This window comes from Anas platyrhynchos, chromosome 3, assembly GCF_047663525.1.
Source record: "Anas platyrhynchos isolate ZD024472 breed Pekin duck chromosome 3, IASCAAS_PekinDuck_T2T, whole genome shotgun sequence".
NCBI classification, from domain to species: domain Eukaryota; kingdom Metazoa; phylum Chordata; class Aves; order Anseriformes; family Anatidae; genus Anas; species Anas platyrhynchos.
This window is the reverse complement of record NC_092589.1, coordinates 109,336,004-109,357,550: the sequence shown is the minus strand read 5'-3', so window position 1 is coordinate 109,357,550 and position 21,547 is coordinate 109,336,004.

The following is a 21,547-nucleotide window of genomic DNA, read 5'->3' as shown; positions in this document are numbered from 1 at the left end:
CCCCTTTTCCTGCAGGCTACAGTATAGCCTTCTCAAAGTACAAGAACGTCTTAGGTTTGTTTTCACTCACTTCTGTGAAGATAGTCATTAGATGTGCAGTTTCTCCTTCAGTAAGCTTGTTTACCAAAGATTATAAACCAATAATACTCACCAATAATACTGACTAAAAGTTATATTCTGTGTCATTCTGTTACTCTGTGTCACAATCCTTGTCTTCTTTTCAACAGAATAAGTGAAGCCTACTGAAATTAGGTCAAAATTCTCTACTATTTCCATGCCATTTGTCTGCCTTCTGAGATAAATACTTTCTAAAACTTGCTGGATCAATTGTGCTACATAACGCAGTTCAGGATTCCTGAAAGATCTAAAACTAGCAGTTGCTCTAGAAAAAACTGTCCTAGCTCCTGAGGAACAAAATACCTGAGAACTCCTGGTCAGGGTTCTGAGAGGTGCCAGAGTTCACTAACCAAAATAAGTTTAAGATATGAAAGTAAAGCCAACACTGGTTTTAATGCCCCATAGGATACCAAAGCTCAGTGTTATCTGTAGTCTGGACATAAGCCCTAGCTTTAGAGTTAAAGCTGAGCCACAGGATAATCACAGAATTTCTAGGTTGGAAGAGACCTCAAGATCATCAAGTCCAACCTCTGACCTAACGCTAACAGTCCCCACTAAACCATATATAATGTACCTTTTTACCCTGTCTTTAGCCTAAGACTTACTCTATATATATTTCCACTGTTGAAATGACAGTTCATCTCCACTGTTGCAGAAGGATGAGCAGTATTTGAATGGGATTCCTTCTACCTTAGCTACCCAAATTTAGAGATCTAGCCAAATCCAATCATCAGATTCTCTCTAAAGTTACTATATGGACCTCAGAAACTCCAAAGGACTACCCACACCTTCCCAACTCTCTTGTGCTTGTTGATGTACTTTGCTACTTACCTTGTGGATGTACACACACAGGCTAGACTGAACACTTAACTTAAATATAACTGTTTTACATGCTATGAACCCCTTGTCTAATAGACATGTCATCCTGTATTTCAAATGCTATAGCCATAATTTGGAGATATGTGAATCAGTTCTATAAAGATCATAGAGTCATAGAATAGCTTGGTTTAGACCGAACATTAAAGATCATCTAATTCCAACTCCCCTGACATGGGCAGGAACACCTCCCACCAGAGCAGGTTGCTCAAAGCCCCATCCAACTTGGCCTTGAACGCTTCCAGGGATGGAGCATCCACAGCTTCTCTGGGCAACCTGTGCCAATGCCTCACCACCCTCACAGTAAAGAATTCCCTCCTTATATCTGTTCTAAACATGCATTCTTTCGGTTTAAAACTTAACCCCTGTCCTATCACTCTGTTACCTAGTAAAAAAATCCTTCCCTGTCTTTCTTGTATGCCCTCTTTAGGTACAGAAGGGCCGCTATAACTTCTTCTCCAGGCTGAACAACTCCAACTCCCTCAGCCTTTCTACATAGGAGAGGTGCTCCAGCCCTCTGATCATCTTTGTGGGCCTCCTCTGAGCTCATTCTAATATACCCATGTCTTTCCTGTGCTGGGGGCCCCAGAGCTGAATGCAGTGCTCCAGGTGGGGTCTCACAAGAGCAGATTAGAGAGGGAGAGTCATCTTCCTTTACCTTCTGCCCATGCTTCTTTAGATGCAGCCTAGTGTATAGTTAGCCTTCTGTGCTGCAAGCTCACACTGCAGCATCATGTTGAGCTTCTCATCAGCCAGCATCCCACACCAAACCCTTCTCAAGGCTGATCTCAATTTATTTTCTGCCCAGCCTGTATTTGTGCTTGAGATTGATTTGATCCAGGTGCGCTTGTCCTTGTTGAACTTCTTGACGTTTATATGGGCCCACCTCTTGAGCCTGTCAAGAGCCTTCTGTATAGCATCCCTTCCACACAGGAAATGTGTGGAAGGTGTGTCTTTCATGCTGTAAGATCAGCAATAGCAGTTAATGTTATAGAATCACTACATTGGGCTTTTTTTTGTTGTTTTTGTTTTGTTTCAGTTAATATTTTCCAAACATTTATAAGAAATACACAGTCTTATTTTTCTCCTTTTAGAAACAGATTTCAAATCAGGTCATTCAACTGGAATTTATTTCAGTCTATCCTCTCTAAAATAGGTGGATTTAGTGTTCATGTAGGTACAAGCTAGATGCTTTAGAATGCACTGAATGGATCAGGATGGCATAGTTCACTCAGACACTCAGAAAAGTGACTGATGGTGTTAAAAGCCACATTTTTCATCTACTAGCCTTGTTATTTAAATGATCTTTTCTCTTTCATATTAAGCAGATTGTAGATCTCATTGCCTTTTTCAAGGTCTGCAGACAGAGCACATAAGGAAAAGGGTTCTGTAACTGCAGTGCCTAATAAAGGTCTTGGCAAATTTAAATTCCAGAAAAGATATAGATAAACACAAATGAGTTCACACAAGCTGGATGCAATGTAATTTTACTGAGTGGGTCTCTCTGTAGAGAACTTTGAAGGAAGTTGTGATGTTATCTATTCTGCAGGGACACTAAAAATCCAACAATACTTCCATTTCTAAGTTGATATTTGCCCTGAAAAACCCTGACTGTGTCATTTCTCCCCACCATCAACTCAACATACAGTGTACTTCTTGTGTTCTGATGACAGCCCTGCCTCTGGCACAAATGCTTATTAAAAAACAAACAAACAAACAAACAAACAAAAAACAGTATCTGTTATAAAAGTAAAATATTAGTGTTTAATTAAAGCTCTAGGACTCCACTAAGGAGAAAGGTAAAAGGTATTTGTAACACAGTCTAAAATAGCCCTTGCTTTCCAGCCCTCAAACATGCCCTCCTCCATATCTTCAGTCTAAAGTTTTCACCTAAAGTTTCTGCAGGCTGCTTGAACCTCTCTGTGAACCTAGGATGTGTGCAGGGAGGCAACCATTATGTACCAGTCCTTCATGCAGGTGTGCTTTGTCAAAGAGCAATCTTCTGCCATGTGGCAAGCAGCACATGGAGAAACACCTCCAGAGTATGCATGCACATAGTTCCCAGTACACAAACTGTGCCTGTCACCAGAAACCCTGACCTACATTTCTTGCTAGAGTTCCCAACCAGTTTGGCACAGAATACATGCACCTGTCACTTGCTTTCACCTGCATCACTGGACTGTAGGATCATACTTACATTCCTCACCTATAAAGAACATCTGACAGAGCTGGGGATGTTCAACCTGAAGAAGAGAAAGCTCCAGAGAGACCTCATTGCAGCTTTTCAATTCTTAAAGGGCATTCAATGCTTAAAGGGCGTAGAAAAAAAAAAAAAAAAAAAAAAAAAAAAGATAGCAACTTTTTGCATAGGCAGATAATAATAGGAAAGGGGGAATAGTTTTAAACTAAAAGAGGGGAGATGAGATCTTAGGAGGAAATTCTTCACTCAGAGGGTAGTGAGGCACAGGAGCAGGTTGCCCAGAGAAGCTGTGGATGCCCCATCCCTGGAGGTGTTCAAGGCCAGGTTAGATGGGGCCCTGAGCAACCTGATCCAGTGGGAGGCATCCCTGCCTATAGTAGGGGGCTGGAACTAGATGGTGTTTAAGATCCCTTCCAACCCAAGCTATTCCATGATACTTTCTGCATGTTCCCATGGTCCATGGAGCACCCTTCTTTCCCTGCACCAGGATCAAGTGTTGGTGGCTCACTGCACCAAAGATTTGAGACTGCAAGTGACCCCATGTGATTTACTGCCACCGTTTCCTTCCTACTCCTTCCTTCCTTTTCTTCACCCCCATCTCCCCCCCCCCCCCCGGGAATGTTGAGATACCAAAATTCAATGTAAACAAAATAATCTTGTTTTAGAGCAAACAAATTAATCAACCAGCAACTGCCACCAAGTATGTCAGTTTGGTATATATGTCTTTCATTAGCAGTAGGAACAAGGTTGACTATTTGAGAATGACTTTGCATTATGCCTGGAGGAAAAAAAAAAAAAAAGAGAGAGAGAGAAACAACAACAGAGAAAAAGTACTGAAGAAAAACCTGTACTCTCTGAATCACTAATAAAGTATCTGAAGTTATAACAATTGCTAGGGCGTAAATGCAAGCCAAAAGGGTCAAACAAGAGATTATCTTTCTGAACATCTTTCTGGGACAGGCTTCTAATAGTTGTGTACACATCCAAAGCAGGCTGACTGCTTCTTTTGCAGCCTGAGAGGAATGTTTATGGAAACTAAAAGAGGCCAAAGTATGGGGAATAAGGGATGCTCAGAGTGAGAGAGTCTGTTAAGCACCAAAATATTTCCCTACAGTTCTGTGGGAATAGACCAAAATGGCCTGTCTTGTCTTTGATATATGAGTATAAGCAGGGAGCAAGAAAGAGTACATTTGGTGGAGATTTCAGATATTTCTGTCAGGAAGGAGAAAATTAAGAGCAGTACTCTATGACCCACTAAATAGTACTGTATGACAGCTACTTCAGTTAAAGTGTCTACTTTTTCCTGTCCCTGGAAATCACATTAAATCAGCAGAGAAAATAATGTTTATAAAAAAAATGAATGTATTAATAGTTGCCATAAATTGATTATTGCTTTCTTCTAAGCATAAATATCTGGCATTTTAACTGCTTTTGTAAGAAGCAGAAGTCACAATAAAGGTCACAGGTTTGCAAAATCTTAACCAGTAAATACATTCAATTTTTCAACCTAACTTCAACTGTGCTATCAGGCTAGAAGTGAGCTGATAACATGCAGGGAATGAAGAAGATGCACCTAGTGCTGACCAGGGGGACACTGGAGAGTCTTAGCATAGGAAAGGATTGCTACACATTTTACCTCCTGACAGGCAGGGAAAGAAGCCAAAACAAACTAAAATAAAATGTTCTTGCATAAGCTGAGAGACGTCTTTTGAGAAGGCTATACTTTTATTAAATAGTGCTCCAAACTGTGGATCAGTATAGTAAGTGTTGTATCTGAAAACATGATGTAATTATATAACTGAAATATAATTAGATAAGACAGTCCCATTTTGCAGTGGGATATAGTATCTTCTACTAGATCATATCTGGACTTCCATGCAGAACTAACATTTGTTAGATATTAGTCTCCACAGAGAAAAATTTTTCTCATGACAAGAGACACTTAGGTTCCCAGTACAGCCACTGTGAATATGTTCATCTGACCAAAAATAAGGGTGAACATAGGTAAACATAGCTCAGTATGCACTACCAGGGGATCCAGGGCATGCAACCTCCAATAAATCCTGTGTATTTCCTAGAATCATAGAATGGTTTGGAATGGAAGGGACCTTCAAAATCATCTAGTTCCAGCCCCTCCCTGCTATAGGCAGGGATGCTACCCACTAGATCAGGTTTCCCAGGGCCCCATCCAACCTGGCCTTGAACACCTCCAGGGATGGGGCATCCACAGCTTATCTGGGCAACCTATTCCAGTGTCTCATTATTTCCGCCATACCTTAGCAGATGTTTTGGAAGCCCAAAGACACCTCAGAAGGCCGTAGGTGCCTGATTCCAGGCAACTTTCTTATTTAGGATGAGTTTAACAAACATCCAGGTTCCAATGACAGTAATGGCTGGGTCTCTACTCACTACTCAACGCCAGCATACATGCAAGAACCTACATACAATGCTAACCTACATACAATGCAAACACCAGAAGCCAAGTATGTTATCGTGAAGCTAAATCCCATCTCAGTTCAGAGCAGAGCAAAACCAGAGATCACAGCAAAAACTATGTGTCAGATTCAGCTTTAAATATGTTGGAACCTACTGTAGCCATGGCTATTTAGTCTTGTTGCTGAAATACCTTTTTATTTTTCATAAAGCCATAGAAATGTAGAATGGTTTGGTTTAGACTGAACCTTAAAGATCATCTAATTCCAACTCCCCTGTCATGGGCAGGGACACCTCCACCTAGACCAGGTTGCCCAAAGCCCCATCCAACCTGACCTTGAACACTTCCAGGGATGGGGCATCCACAGCTTCTCTGGGCAACCTGTGCCAGTGCCTCACCAATCTCACAGTAAAGAATTCCCTCCTTATATCTAATCTAAACCTACCCTCTTTCTGTTCGAAGCCATTATTCCTTGTCCTACCACTACACCCCTTGACAGAGAGTCCCTCCCCAGCTTTCCTGTAGACCCCCCTTAGTTACAGAAAGGCCGCTGTAAGGTCTCCCTGGAGCCTTCTCTACTCTAGACTTAGAAACCCCAACTCCCTCAGCCTGTCTTTGTAGGAAAGGTGTTTCAACCCCTTGATCATCTTTGTGGCCCTCCTCTGGACTTGTTCTAGTATGTCCATGTCCTTCTTGTACTGGATTCCCCAGAGCTGAACACAGTGCTCCAAGTGGGGTCTCACAAGAGCAGATTAGAGAGAGAGAATCACCTCCCTTTACTTGCTGGCCATGCTTTTTTCAACGCAATTCTTTTATTAACTTAATCCTGCTGAAAGCAACAGAAGGAGAAAATAATCCTTCACTAAGGCGGGAAAGAAACACAAACAGGCACTCTCCTATTCACATGGTGGGGCTACCTGTGAAGTGATAGCAGGGTCATCCTTCCCAACCATATCCCACAGCTGCCTCCACTGTTTGCTTGGAGTGAAGCTGAACTTTGGAAACTTTGGAGCCCATACATGAACCTGAACACCAGCAAGGAGAGAGTGACGTTTCTGCTACTTCTGTAGTTTTCTTTTCACAGTACCTGAGAATCCCAACGTCTTTTTTTTTTTTTTTTTTTTTCCAACAAAATTACTCTCAGGGCCACCCTGCAAGAGAATGATACTGTTGTTATTGCTATTATTTCAGTTTTAGAGATGGAAAGTGGGCTGCAGTGAGGCCATAATTTCAAGGTATCACTGTGACTGTAGACACGCGTAGCCCTGAGTGAGATTTTTAAAGCACCTCAGACTCTAATTTCAGATGAAAAATTAGATACTTTGTGTCTAAGTGCTTTTGAAAATCCCAACAGGGTCCCATTTGCTGGTTCATTGCCTAACTGGCTTGTAAAATCTGCTGTAGCTTGCTCAAGGTGACACAAAACTTTTGGATGCTAGTTCACAGATTGTTTTCTCCTCTGCTTGCTTTGGTTCAGCCACTAATCCTTTTTTCTGCCTGACTCTAATCCCAAACTCACTCCTAAACTCCATCCAGCATAAACACACCCTGGTGGGACAGGGCTCAACTGGTCAGTTCATCTGCTGTTTTCTTCTGTATATATATAGCAAAATCTAAGGGGCAGTTGCTCTTAGCCCTGTAACTCACCTTGTCTTTTTACTATTAAAAATCTTTCAACATGCAGACTTACTACAGTGCTATGGGTTGCTGATCCCACATATTTTTGTCAGCCACTTAAATACATAGAGCAAAATGGGTAACATGACTTTTCTAAGTATCTGCTCTACCACAGCTTCATAGAAAGGGTAAGAAAAATAAGTAAGTTTATTAATATCTAACATAAATCTTAATCTGATAATACAGCCAATTCATGTTTTCTTCTAGCAAGAGGAGACATGGAAAATAATCTGTCATTGTTTCCTTTGCAAGCACTTTATTCCAGACAGGGAAACTGTGAAGAACATTCTTTTCACTAAAGAAAATAAATCTATTTTCCCATGGTTTATATTTTTAAAGTGTGCATAATACTATTATGTCCTCTATATTCTTTGATGTTTCAATACCTGTTTCAAATGGATTTCTCTGCAATTAGTGAACTTGCTGATATTTGAATCCCTCCTGTGCAAATTGAAAATAATTTAGCTAAATTGGTGCAGTTAAAACTAGCCAAAAAGTTTATTGAGATACTTTTATTTTCATGTATTTTAAGTTAGAAAAATGTTTGAGCTATCCACCAACAAACTGCCTTTAATGTACAATTATATTATTACATTTAACAAGTGGAAAAAAAAAATCCTTTTATTTTCAGACTAATTCAGTTTCCTTTATGACACAAACTGACATGCAAATTTGAGAACATGTAATTGAAGATGGCACTAATAAATATGAAGAGTCTTCATCCACCAATTAGACAACTGTTCCTCTCAGGTTATCTCAGGAGAGATTGGCCTGTTGCCTGCAAGCTACTTTTCAAACACCTTATATGCCTACAACAATATATACCAAATGACAAAGCTTTCAAAGAGAGATCTGTTCTGAATGTCAGAAATTACTAATTTCTTCGATATCTTATATGATTTTCCAAAGCTATGAAGTACTGTACAGGAGAATTAGTTTATAGCTGTGCTGTAATTTCCCTAGCTAGTAAATTCAAGCTCTATCTCTGAATTTAAATATGTTTTATAATAGGAAGTGAACTTTATAGTTCTCTATTTGAGTTTGAAATTCAGCACCCGATCTGTGTGATCTAGGCAGCAACATTGAAGTTAAATGTGAAAGAAGATTTTGTACTATATGTAAGAACTTTTGTATCCTTAGAAAAAATATCCCCCCTCAAAAAAAAAAAAATCATGTGTGCTACAAATAGTTTAGAAATCACAATGCAAAAGAAAAGTGGTATGCCATATACATGATAAATGTCTATGAGAAGTTAATAAGGCCAATGCAAGCACACCAACAGGATGCAAACAACAAACAACAAAAATTAGCCAAAGATTTGCTTTCTTGAAGGACTTGAAAGAAGTTATAGACATGTGATTCAGATAGCTTTCTTCACTATATCAATAATGCTGAGTTGTCTTCTGTCCATGTTAAGCTTTAATATCTATTTTTAGCACATATGCAGTATTTTATAGCATATTTGTATAGTATATAGTTTATGTGGTTTAGTAATAGGTATATCCCTTCTCTTTGTCATCGGTATGTAGGGCTTTGGTCTTAAAAACATATATTTTATCTATTTTTTAGACTTAGCAAAAGATTTGTGAACATCAATAATCAAGACAACTAAAAGGAACAGTAAATATTTTGTAATTCAAAGGACCTTCTCAGAAGGTCTCCTTTTGGGTAAATAAAATGCTACAAGAAAAAAATACATCATATAGCTCAAATTCATGCAACCATATTTTTTATCTTAAAAAACTTTTATTTTGTCCTGCACATTTATGTCAAAAGGCATTTTTGAAATGGAAGAATTCTGGGGGGAAGGGAGAAAGCAGGTGTTCCAGTTTTCTATAGAGAAAAACTTTATGCAAACCTGTTTTAATCCCAGCCCTTCACTCATAGCAGAGAACATCAAGATCATGACCTTTTTTTTTTTTTTTGAAATTCTCATGAAAATTAGCAGTGAGGCACAAAGATGAGACATGGTAATATAGGTCCTGAAGGAGATGTAAAATGCTAACAAATCATTTTTCCTTTTTGCAAGTGCAAAAGTTTATGTTATTGCTGTTAATAACAGCTCAGTAGATCCCAATGAGCAGACTAGCTGGTATTTGGAATCTACAGAATATGGACAAAAATAAAAAGTGTGAACCTGAAAAATACTCTTCAATATATGTAAATAATGTAACTCTAGTAACTTGGAAGAATTTATGAATTTGCGTCATCACATCTGTCAACCAGCTGATCCATAAGGTTTACCCATAAGCTGTATAAATCTTCTAAACAGAAAAAGATGGTGGTTGACAAGCAAAGAAATGCACTAAGCAGTTAATAACTTTCATTCCTTGACAGAAGTTTTCTTCTTGTACATAACATCCAAATAAATAGCCTAAATAGTATGAGTTTTATTTTCTCCAGGATTTTCCATGAAAACTTAATATCTGTGTTTCATTTGCATTCAGAACGTCTGACAATTCTGCAGCATGTGAGCTAAGCCCAGCTCACGTAGCTGATTCAAGGAGCATCAATATTCATTAAAAGCAATAATGAAGTGATATTGCCCTGATTTAGAGAACTGACAGGAGGCTGGTGGCAACAGTCAGTGTTGGACTAGAATGCCCTGCCTTGCTCTCAACTCAAGTGTGCATGAGCACTGGCACATGACTCATTAGGTTCTGCTGTTAATCCAGTGCTATCCAACTGAGAACAATGAAGAGTGAATTTCCACTTCAGACTCAATGCCTTTGCTCCATAACACAAAGTTGTGCCTTGCCATGGAATAGGTGAACTGCTTCATTGGCACACTGGGGCCAAAGTCTTAAAAAGTCAGTGCTTAAGTGTATATTTGAATTGTAAGTAAATATCCTAATATTCTGGGGTGGTATTGCATCAAAAAGCTTCAACTATGTCAAAGGACATCTAATGATTTGTTAACATATTTTAGTATCCAAACCTATAAATGGTGTTTCCAGCTATTTCAGAGTACCTCAATAATTAATTAATTTAACAGAATTACAGAATCATCTAGGTTGGAAGGGACCTCTAAGATCACCTAGTCCAACCTCTGACCTAACACTAACAAGTCCTCCACTAAACAATATCACTAAGCTCTACATCTAAACATCTTTTAAAGACCTACAGGGATGTTGATTCAACCACTTCCCTGGGCAGCCCATTCCAATGCCTAACAACCCTTTCAGTAAAGAATTTTTTCCTAATATCTAACCTAAACCTCCCCTGGTGCAACTTTAGCCCATTCCCCTTCATCCTATCACTGGGCACATGGGAGAATATACCAACCCCCACATTAAGATGATGTTAAAATGGATTTCATGCATCTGGAACTTGTAGAGGGCCCAAGAAGACCCAAGCAGATTCTTTCCACTCAAAACTGAAAACAAAAGCAAGTTAGGATGTTCAATGCTGATTTTATGAAAAAAAAAAAAAAAAAAAAAAAAAAAAAAAAAAAAAATTACCTTTGCTGTGGCAATCAGGGACCCAGGCAGAACAAAAGTAGCATTTAATAGCTTTATGAAGCAACAAATGAACAGAGCGAGAGTTTCCAATTCAAGAGATGGCTTCTACCTTAATGTTGTTAACAATACATGTAGTTTTCTTAACTACATGTTAACTTGTAGTAACAGATGCCTCCTTCCCCCCCCAATCCCCCCCTGTCCCTCCCCCCCCCCCCCCCTCAAATCCTTCTTTTAAAGGTTTTCCTCTTTCTTGATTTTAAAGAAACTCCTGAGAGGCCACATGCTGAACTGTGCTGGCTTGCCTCACTGCAAATTGTTGTCAAGCTGCTGCAAGTAGTTGTCAGCTGCTGCATCCAACACATGATCCATGAATAGCAGAGCTATCCCCCTAGAGACCACCAAGGGCCACTGCCTGCAGCAAGAGCCCCAGCTATCACTTAGCATTAATAAACACAGATTAGTAAAAGGGCAAGATGCTTCCTGCTTGACTTTGATGGATCAATTTGGCTATGTTTACAAGAATGAATTAAACAGCACAAGAGAATGTTTCCAAGCACAAGAGCTTGACTTAACAGGCCTAAACAGTTAGAATGACTCAAACTGGCACTAGAGTCTCCCAGATGGTTCCTGGACAGTCATCAAAAGCCAATGTGGGCAAGTGGCCATTCTCAATGGGCAGTTTAGCTAAACGCAGCGAATTCTGAAAAGCAGAACTGAAAAGTGATAAGGCTGGCTCTATGCTGACCATTGGCCTCCATGCCAGAGAATAGCCCTGCCTGCACTTGAAGCCAAATGTAGATGTCAGTATTGGCACCCTGGAGGGCACACATCCTTGGCTGTCTGTGAGCAAGGTTCAGCCCTTGAACTGGGCACACAACTCCCTTGTAACACACCAGGGGAGAGTTATCAGCCTGAGATGTTACCAAACTACCCATTTCCCAGAAGAGTCTTGGACAACAATCTAAAATCATTTCTGTTTGATTGTGTCATGAATTTCTGCAGAAAAATGCCTACAGTTAGCTCAGTCAGGGAGAGGTGGCAAAGCTCTGTTCTGGAGATTAAGTACCAGGGTCCAGTCCCAGCTCAGAAGCATGTTTGTTTATTTTATTCACTGTCTGTTTAACATTTAATACATAAACACTGTCTGGGACAAGAAAAAGAATCCACAGCTCACCCTTTTTAGGCAAGTTTACTGATAACAAGATTAAAGACTTGTGCTGGTCCTTACATTTTCTGCTTTGTCCAATGGCTCTCCAGTTCTTTGCTGCACAGCAAGAAAGCTTCAAGAAAAAAGGGGGAAAAAATCTATCAGATGCTAAGATCACGCCTAATTCAGATATTCTCTGTTAGATGGTTTTGAACTTCTACAAGATAAAAAGTGCATGGGGGTGTGTTGCCAATTTCCCATGGGAATTACCCCCAACATCTGATCCAGCTGGACTGCAAATAAGTAATTTCTGCTTCTCTTTCTGGTTAATTAATTAGTTACTCTCACAAATTAGTAGATGTTGTGCTCATTCCCACAGATATACCATAGGTGTACCATTTGGATACATTTAGACTGAGTATTTCACTGAACTAGGTAGCAAAGTGAATTAAAGGATCCCAATTTGGGAAGAGAGTTAGTGGCAGGACAATTTGCAGGGCAGAACTTTAGGCACTCTTGCAGTTTCACCAATGATAAAAAGGCATCCATAGAACTGGTTTTAAGATTTTTTCTCCTCAACGGACATCCTAAATTCCAGCTACTTTACTTTTAAAAATTTACTTGACATGTATATATGCTTCAGTAATCCCATGTTCCTCTGTCTCAGTTTTTCATGTTGTATATAGCCAACACTAGTACCTTGCTGATGGGTGAGATTTTAAGAACAGCTACTGAAAACCAGGAAGATTTTCTTGTGCTATTGAAGACTTATTTGGATGTAGTTTTCTTGCATCCCTTACTGTTAAATTAAATCAGTATTAGCTTAAAGACCTTATAGGACACTGAGAATGAAGTTACCTTTCAGCCTAAAAGGCGGCTAGGAAATAAAGAAAAGGACAAGGAAGAATGTAGAAGACCAAAATAAAGGAAGAAATGGGGAGGAGCGGTTTTGTTGTTCAGATACCCAGAAGCACATATCCAGGCAACAACTCATTATTATAATGCTTGACTTGAATAGACGGTAAAAAATAATTTCATGCTAAACTTATGTTTGCATGGTGTTACTTAAAGTGTGTCCCTAAAGTTTGATTGGAAGTATATACACTTAATTATTGCATTGGAATGACAACTGAAAGAAATGCAATATTTAGAATCCACAATGTATATGTTGGGAATGTTTAGATAACACTAAGAAAGAAAAGGTAGCATCTCTCTGCAAGAGACCACCTTAATATTATCTCTGTCCTTAGTGATAACAATATGCTGAAATGATCTGAAAACAGTTTCCTACAACTCATTCTGGCTGGGTGACCACAGAAAAACAGCCTACATAGAAACTAGATTTTACCATTTTTCATTAAAAGTCTTGAAATTAAAATGAGGCTTAGGTACTACGTCTGGAAAAAAAAAAAAATATCTCCTTTGCGAAAAACAGCCTGTAATAATAATACTCTGAAGGAAAAACCTCTTCCACACCTTTAGAAATTTCTCTTGTTAAAAAAAAAAAAAAAAAGTTTTTAATTTCATAAGTAGTTCTACTGCAAGACTTTAACTGTCTTCTGGGAACAATGTAAAATATTCCTGGCCTGTAGGGATCATAATGCTTTCTCTTCAGACACTCCAGTGGCATTAGAGAGGCTAAAACCAGACTGAAGTGTTCTGGGGTGGGGAAAATAAAGATGTATGCTTCTCCAAGTCATATTACTTCTGAGATTCTTTCCCCTTTTTAAGTAAGGAAGACTGGAAGACAGTGTATCTGATTTAAGTTATTTTACTGTGAATTTCTGCCATATTTTGAGCATATTCCAAGTGGCATTTGAGATATAAATAGCAGAATAAACAGTCAGCTACGCAAGCAAAGTTGAAAAGTCAGAGACCAACAAGATTATCAGTTGTTTCTGCAGTATTCTGACTTGCTCGCATGCCAAGTGTAATATCATGTGACGAGCATTCTTTACAGCCAGGAGCTAGATTTGGGATTTCTTTATTTTCCACTGGCACCCCAACATTCTAAAAATAGAGAAAGCTATATTAAAACAACAAAAAATGAATGTCCCTTATATTTTACCCCAAATCCTAAATTATATGTTGCATGTCACTGTGCTTCTATGGTTGCCTCATAAACATAAGAACAACCATATGTTTTGGAAGGAAATTCCAGAGGTAAAATTAAATGCTTCTTCCCTTTTAAACCTAGTCTTATTCAATGCTCTGAAGTTGGAAGATGTGTTTTATCCAATATTTGTGTGCAAATAATATTTATGATAAAATAATGATCAGACATAGGACTCTCTCTAGATCCTATTTGATTATGAATTCTACTCATTTGGCACTTCTTCCTGACTATAAGCACAAAGAAATAGACAATTTTGCATAATGAAAACAACTTGAGTAATGAGAGTGTTGTTAGAATGCCAGTCTTTTAATGCTCTCTACAAATGCAAATAAGTTAAAATGGATTTACCGATTGCTGAATGAAAACCTGTCTTCACTGGGTTTTGATTTGAGATTATGTCCTCCAGATTTGTTTGTTTATTTATTTATTTATTTATTATTTTGCTGTCAAATACTTTTTTTTTTAAATGAGCTTTACCTTGTGTGACCAAAATGTTTAGATCTGCAACATATCCAAGGGCTCTAGTGCATAAGGTTATCATTTGCCTACAAGGACCTACATCTCTGCCAAAAGTACTGTGAAGAATCATATTCACTTTAATGCCTTGAAATTAGGAATAAAATCAAGCTGCTTTCATGTATTTTATTGCCACTTTCAAAACAGTAGTAACAACATTTGAATGTACTGCATTGGTTTTTGTCACTACTATGCAAAAAGGGTTAAATCTTATTTTAAACACTTACAGTCCAGAAGTCCAGAAAAAAAAAAAAGCAGAATGCTGGCAGACACTTTCAATGTATAATTTCAAAATATTTTGAAGAAATGACATAGCTGTTTGCATCTAACATCTCATAAGGCTATTATCCTTCTAAAGTAATTCCTTAGCTACTTTTATAATCAAAGCTATTCAGGTCTCTTTATATTACTGTAGGCTATGAAAGTGGAAGCAGGTAATTAAAGTGGTATGTAAATGTATGAATATGCTAAGCTCACCCCTCAGACTCAAAGATAAAGTCTTTGCAGCACTGGGGTCAGAGTCAAATTTTCCTTTGTCACTGAGGACATGTATCAGAACTGATTCCTTTAGTCTCTCAAGCTTCTCTCAAGCAATTCACCTGCATAATTTCTGCCTATTTCCTTCTTTTCACTTGCTGGCTATAAGGTTGGGATGAACTGTTATTGTTTTCAACTTGCCTATAAAGCACTTGAGCACAGAACGTAATTTGTTCTGGCTTTTTAGTTGCTCAGTGCAAAGAATGTATTGTGATTAGGATCTGTGATTAGGTTCTTCAGGATCTTTTGTAATATAAATAAATATCAATAATGCTCACGTCTTGGAATAGCCTAGGTTTCCTGTGCAGAAATATTCATTTAAAAATTGATACACACATGAGGAAATGGGAGGTGATAATCAGGATAATTGAAAACATTTTTAAATATAAGTAATTACTTACATCCATTCTTAAAGCAAATGGATTATTGAATTAATTTAATCCAATAAATACGTTATTTTATAAATATACAAAAAAAGTGGTGATATTTATAGAGTACCTAAAGGGAATTCTATTTCCCACAAATACAAATTGTCCAACTAACTTGAAAGAAACAGCTTATGCTTAACAGTAAGCATGTGCATAAAGATTTGCAGTAACTATATAGTAGGAGGCACTATCTGGAGAATGCAGCAAACACTTTCTTCTAAATACCACCACTGAATCACCCTAGGATTTTGAAACACTTTATAAAAGCTAATTATCTTCCTTGTATACTGAACTCTTAATCAGAGGAACTCAGCATCTTTTGCTGTAATTAATTAATTCCATCTCATGAGACCACAGTAAGGTAGGAAAATATTATTGTCCTTTCGGCAGCCTGGCAAAACAGGTAACATTTAAGACACTTCTACACCTAATTTTGAAAGCATCTTTATTGAAATCAGTTTCAGATATTTTTCAGTTGCTGTGTAAGCTGAGTGTGTACCAACACCAAAAGTCAATAAAAGCATAGTGCTAACAGAAGTACAATGTGTTACAAAGCGAACCGTATCCTGTAAAACTGAAAAAGCATTTTCCCAAAAAGTGCTAATGGGAGAAGGCTATGACTGCATCCCAATACATCCTGTGATTATAGTCCTCCTGTTAGCCAACGGCTTGCTAACTAAACAAGATGCACTCAAGTAGAATTACTGACATGGCTGTTATATATCAGATGACTTTCATCTCAAAACTAATGCAAGCTGTTCAAAATATTGGGGTATCTGGAGTCTCTGGCATACAAGCAGTGCAGGATGAAGCTGTGGTGTTTTCACACTGATGGACGGCTAAGCACCATGCAGCCACGCTCTCAATCCCTCTCCTTGATAAAACAAGGGGAGAAGATATGACATAAAAAGAAAAACTTGTGTGTTCAGATAAGGACAAGGAGATCACTCACTAACTACCATCACAAGTAAAACACACAGCATAGGGAGATTAATGTAATTTATTACCTGTTGCTAACAGGATGGAGCGGTGAGAAAGCTAAAGCAAACACTCTTCATCTCTGCTGCTCCTTCACGGTCACTCTCTGCCCATGCTCCATGTGGGGTCCCTCCCACGGGATGCCATCCTTCCCAAACTGAGCCCGCGGGGGCTGCCAACAGGCAGCTCTTCAAGAACTGCTCCCACATGGCTCCGTACCACAGGGTCCCCCACGAGCAAACTGCTCCAGCACGGGTCCCCCATGGGCGGCAGCTCCCCCCAGATCCCCTGCTCCTGCGTGGGCCCCTCTCCACAGGCTGCAGCTCCAGCCCGGGGCCTGCTCCTGTGGGGGGCTCTCCATGGGCCGCAGCCTCCTCCAGGCCACATCCCCCTGCTCCACCGGGGGCTCCTCCATGGGCTGCAGCACGGAGATCTGCTCCATGTGGGACCCATGGGCTACAGGGGGACAGCCTGCTCCACCAGGGGCCTCTCCACAGGCCGCAGGGGAACTGCTGCTGCATGCTTGGAGTACCTCCTGCCCTCCTTCTGCACTGTCCTTGGGGTCTGCCACGCTGAGTCTCTCACATTTTCTCACTCCTGTCTCCCAGCTAGAGTTATGTAGCTTCCCCTCCCCCCCCCCTTTTTTTTTCAATCTGCTCTCCCAGAGGCCCACCATTCACTACCAGTTTCGGCTCTGACCAACATCAGGTCCCGTTTGGAGTCGACTGGAGCTGGCTCTGATCTGACATGGGGCAGGTGCTGGACTCTGCTCATGGAGGCCACCCCTGTAGCACTCCTCCTCAACATACCCACATGTTCCCTCCTTCCGCCAACTCCCTACAAACCTTGCCATGTAAGACCAATACAGATGCATACATGAACTGAACAATGTGGTTCTCACAAATTTGAAGCATTTTTTGTGTTGTGTCTTTTGTGATACTACTGAAATAGGTATTTTCCTCTTTAAAAAGAGGAATTGTTGAGGTATTTTCCTCTACATATAACAAAGATATCAACTGAACACATCAATAGTGTTGCTTTCTTGCTTACTATGTACTGTTCTTCAACAGTATATTTGGTAACATGATAGTAATATGCAATATATAACTTCTGGGTAACCTGCCTAGTGCATCAAACCACACAACAGCAGGAGAAACATGTCATCTGCAAGAAACTGTTCAGTCTGAGCTTAAGGATTTTTTTAAAGAAACCAGCTTTATCAGACAACCAACATTCTTTATTCTTGGTTTGTCCTTTTCTGCGGTTCCCTGTGACTACCACTAAGAACACCAGCAGCATCCAAACAATGAAAGGAAAAGCAGTTTCTCCATTCTTGGTATTGCTGAAAACTTTGTTTAGTCACTTCCTTATCTTCTGCTGTTACTTGTTCCAAGTAACTTCTTAGGAAAAAGCCAGATCTGATCTGACTTACCTCATAAAATATCAAGTTCTTGTATTCCAGCTGCTACCTAAGGTCACAACCAGGAAATATTTTAAATATTGTATGAGAGTTAACCAGCAATCCCCCCGGGTCTAAGGATTCCCTCTTGAAACTGGATGCAGTGGGATTTTCCATGGCAGAAGAACATACTTTCTTTCTCTCTCTCTCATTTTCTTGTCTCCCAAGAATGGAATAATAATACTTCTGGATACATACAAAATTCTTTGAACATTGCTCAGAGCCAATGATCCAAGTATGATCCAAGACTCTAAGAAGAAGAGACAAAACATGTGGTTTGCAAACATTGTGCCAAAGGCCCAGTTATATGCAGATTTTTGTCTCAGGTTGTCATGTATCTCTCTCTGATCATTTTTAATCAAACCAGCTCTGCACAATTGGTATACTATTTTGCAAATATAGATTACAATCTAGTGAGGCATCACAGATAAATGTAAGAGTCTTTCACTTCATTTATTAATGTATACAAAGCCATGTGGGGCGGGGAGAGAGGCAGGGGGACTTGGAAAAAAATGAAGATCTGTACAACTCTATTGAAATCTGACCCTCAACACATTCAGTTCTGTCTCTGCAGCAGAACTCCTCTTAGACTATGAGAAAAAATTTTAAAAGTGTCTTTTTTAACTCCTCATTTCCCAAATATCTCCTGGTAATGAGTATCAGTAAAATACTGTAAATTGACAAAAACTGTCAGTATAATGCAAAGTGGTTTTGTTCCAGTGTCTATAATTGCTACCACTACACACAAAGAATAACACACATAATGAATAACACATTCACGAACACTGTGAAATAAGGCTGTCATACATACATATACAGCCACCTGAGCTCTGCATTGCATACTGAATCAAGGGATTTCTGAAAACTCTCTGCTATCAATTTCATTTGCATGAAATTAGAGAATGATTAAAAGAGTGCTTAAGTGTAGAAGCTTATCCTATGTGCATGTACTAAGAAAATTAGTTAAACATACTAGTACTCATGCACAAATATGTATAAATTTTATGTATATATAAATTTTAAATATAAATATATGTGCATGTACACATATATATGTATGTGTATGTTCATATGTATAAGCAAATAAAAAATAAACTACAATACATAAAAATTATCATTGTTTTTATGATGGATATCCCACTTAGAATACCCTTATATACTGTCTTTCTTAAACTCTCGGATTTCAACTCAAAGAAGACAAATGGAAATGTATTCCTTTTCAGTTGTAGAAATTACTCAGCATTTTTGGTTACAGAGATAGGATTGGTACTTTGTCAGAGTAGTCATTTAATGTATGCCCTGACACAGAAATTCAGACTAAAAATGCTCTATCACCAATACAATATTCCCTTATGCTGCTGTGTAACTGAACTTCAATTCATTCAAGCATGAAGGTGATTCACTTGGAAAAGATAAGAAATTATCTTGACTTGAGAAGTATTTATAACCTTAAAAATTTAGCGTGAAATCCAAAGTGATCTTAAGAAACTAAAACAACATTCAAACGACTGAGCTACATAGATCCGAAAATATTGCACTGCAGTCACTTCAGTTGGAAGTTCAGCATCCCCTCTGTGATACTTGAGAAATGTAAGGGTATTGAAAGCCTCCAATAGGGCTGAGTATTCTTTGAACTTCACTGACTATAATAATTCTTAAGATCTTCCACTGTCAGCAAGATTCATTCTTCAGCACAAGAAAGCTTCACAGAATTACACAGAATTCCTACGTTATCTGAGCATCTTACTCAACAGTTCTTAGAGAGATGTGTATAAATGCATAGAGATCAGCCTGTAGTTAATTAAAAAAAAAAAAAAAAAAAATGTTTGGATAGGGTGAATCATAAAATGTAGCCTATGGAAAGAAAAAGAAAAAAAAAAAAAAAAAAAAAAAAAGACAGCTTTATATGGTTATTTCAGGACATTGATTAAAGAATCTTATTAGCACTTTGTTGTGAATACCCCACAACAGAAGACATGCATAGTAGACAAGTTGTCCAAACAGCTGCCAAATACCATCTAGGGCTATCCATTAATAAAAAGAAACTCTCCCATAATCCTCCTAATCTTCTCCCTGCACATATATATATACACATATAAATATATCCCTTGATACTAACTCCATGTTGTGACATAACTATTCAATACATTTTCCATGAACATATCTTGTGCCCACACATGAGTCCTAGTCCTCTGTCTAGGTGTGTACACATTTCAGCTCAAGATCTCCAAGTCTCATGGCTCAAGGGAGCCTAAACTCTACTTAAAATTTGTGTCTGGTTCACATTGCTGCATTTCAAGAAGCTTGAACTCAGACTCATCTGTTATTCAAATCTCATTTTTGCAGGACTTTTGAAGGTCCTTTCAGCCTGAATCCCTTGCTGTCTATCACAGATGATGTCCAGCATCCTGCAAGATACTGTTTTTAGGAGATGCAAAAAATCTCCTCAGTAACTCATTACCTGAAGTGGCAGCTCAAAATTTGCCAGACATGTTGTCTACATACTTTATTCAGGAGCTAGGAACACCAGGCTCTTGGAAGAAATGAAGCTTTTCAACTCCTTGTAACCTGAACACCAGGATGGAAGAGTGTGTGTGTGTGTCCCTCCTTTTTTTTGGCACTAATTCATGCAAACAATGTTGTAGCTACATATGAGCCTCCTCTTCCCTTCATCATGCATGCACTGCACTGAGGAAAGCTCAGTACCTAGTGGAAAATGTTCATCCTGCCAGCCTGGGACAAGGACTTGGCAGGAAAAGGCTCAGATTCATCTGTCTGCTAGAAGTGTGTTCGCTATTTAGTAAGAACTACTCACAAAAGTGAATATGTTCCAAGGTTAGATAGTACAATGGATGCTTGTCTGCACCTTCAATTAAAAAAGAATTAAAAGGGTAATGACAGAAGGGTTGCGAGAGCTCCCAAGCATAACGAGGTCCTCTATAAACAGTACCTAGACAACATAACCTCTGATTGCTAATGATGTTGCTATACTTGCAGCCTGAGGCTGTATTCAAAATACCTGGGATGGCTTATCTACCTTCTTACTTCTGCAACCAGCCGTCAGCAAAATCTGTACCCATGTTCATAGAGCAGCTGTTTTCAGTGAGCTGTTTTCAGATACCAGCCAAAATGTGTGCAGCCCCAAAACATCCTTGAGAAGAGTCTAGGAGTCACGTATTGTACAGATTTTTTTTATTTTTTTTTTTTCCAATTAGTCTCTTTTATGCTAAAAAGGGCAATTCAGTTCTGTAAAGATCTGGTTTCCTTTCTAGGATCTTCAGGCTACCCAATCTGATATCAGAAATTCACCAGTAATAAGGGTTGGTTTGCAGGACACTGAAGGAAATGGGATGCTCAGCATTGGGACAGAAAATGAACAGACTGTGAGGCTACAGCACCATCAGGGATTGTAGGAGGACCACGGATAAATCAACACAAACTAGTCTAATGCTGATCACCTACAATGCCTGCAGGACAGCTACATGATCTTTCTGTCCCAAGCATTCCTATTTTATTTTTTTTCTGTCCACGGACACAGCTACAAAAGAGAGATGAATTTCAGATTAGGGCTGTCCTGGAAGCTGCATGTTTGAACTCACTC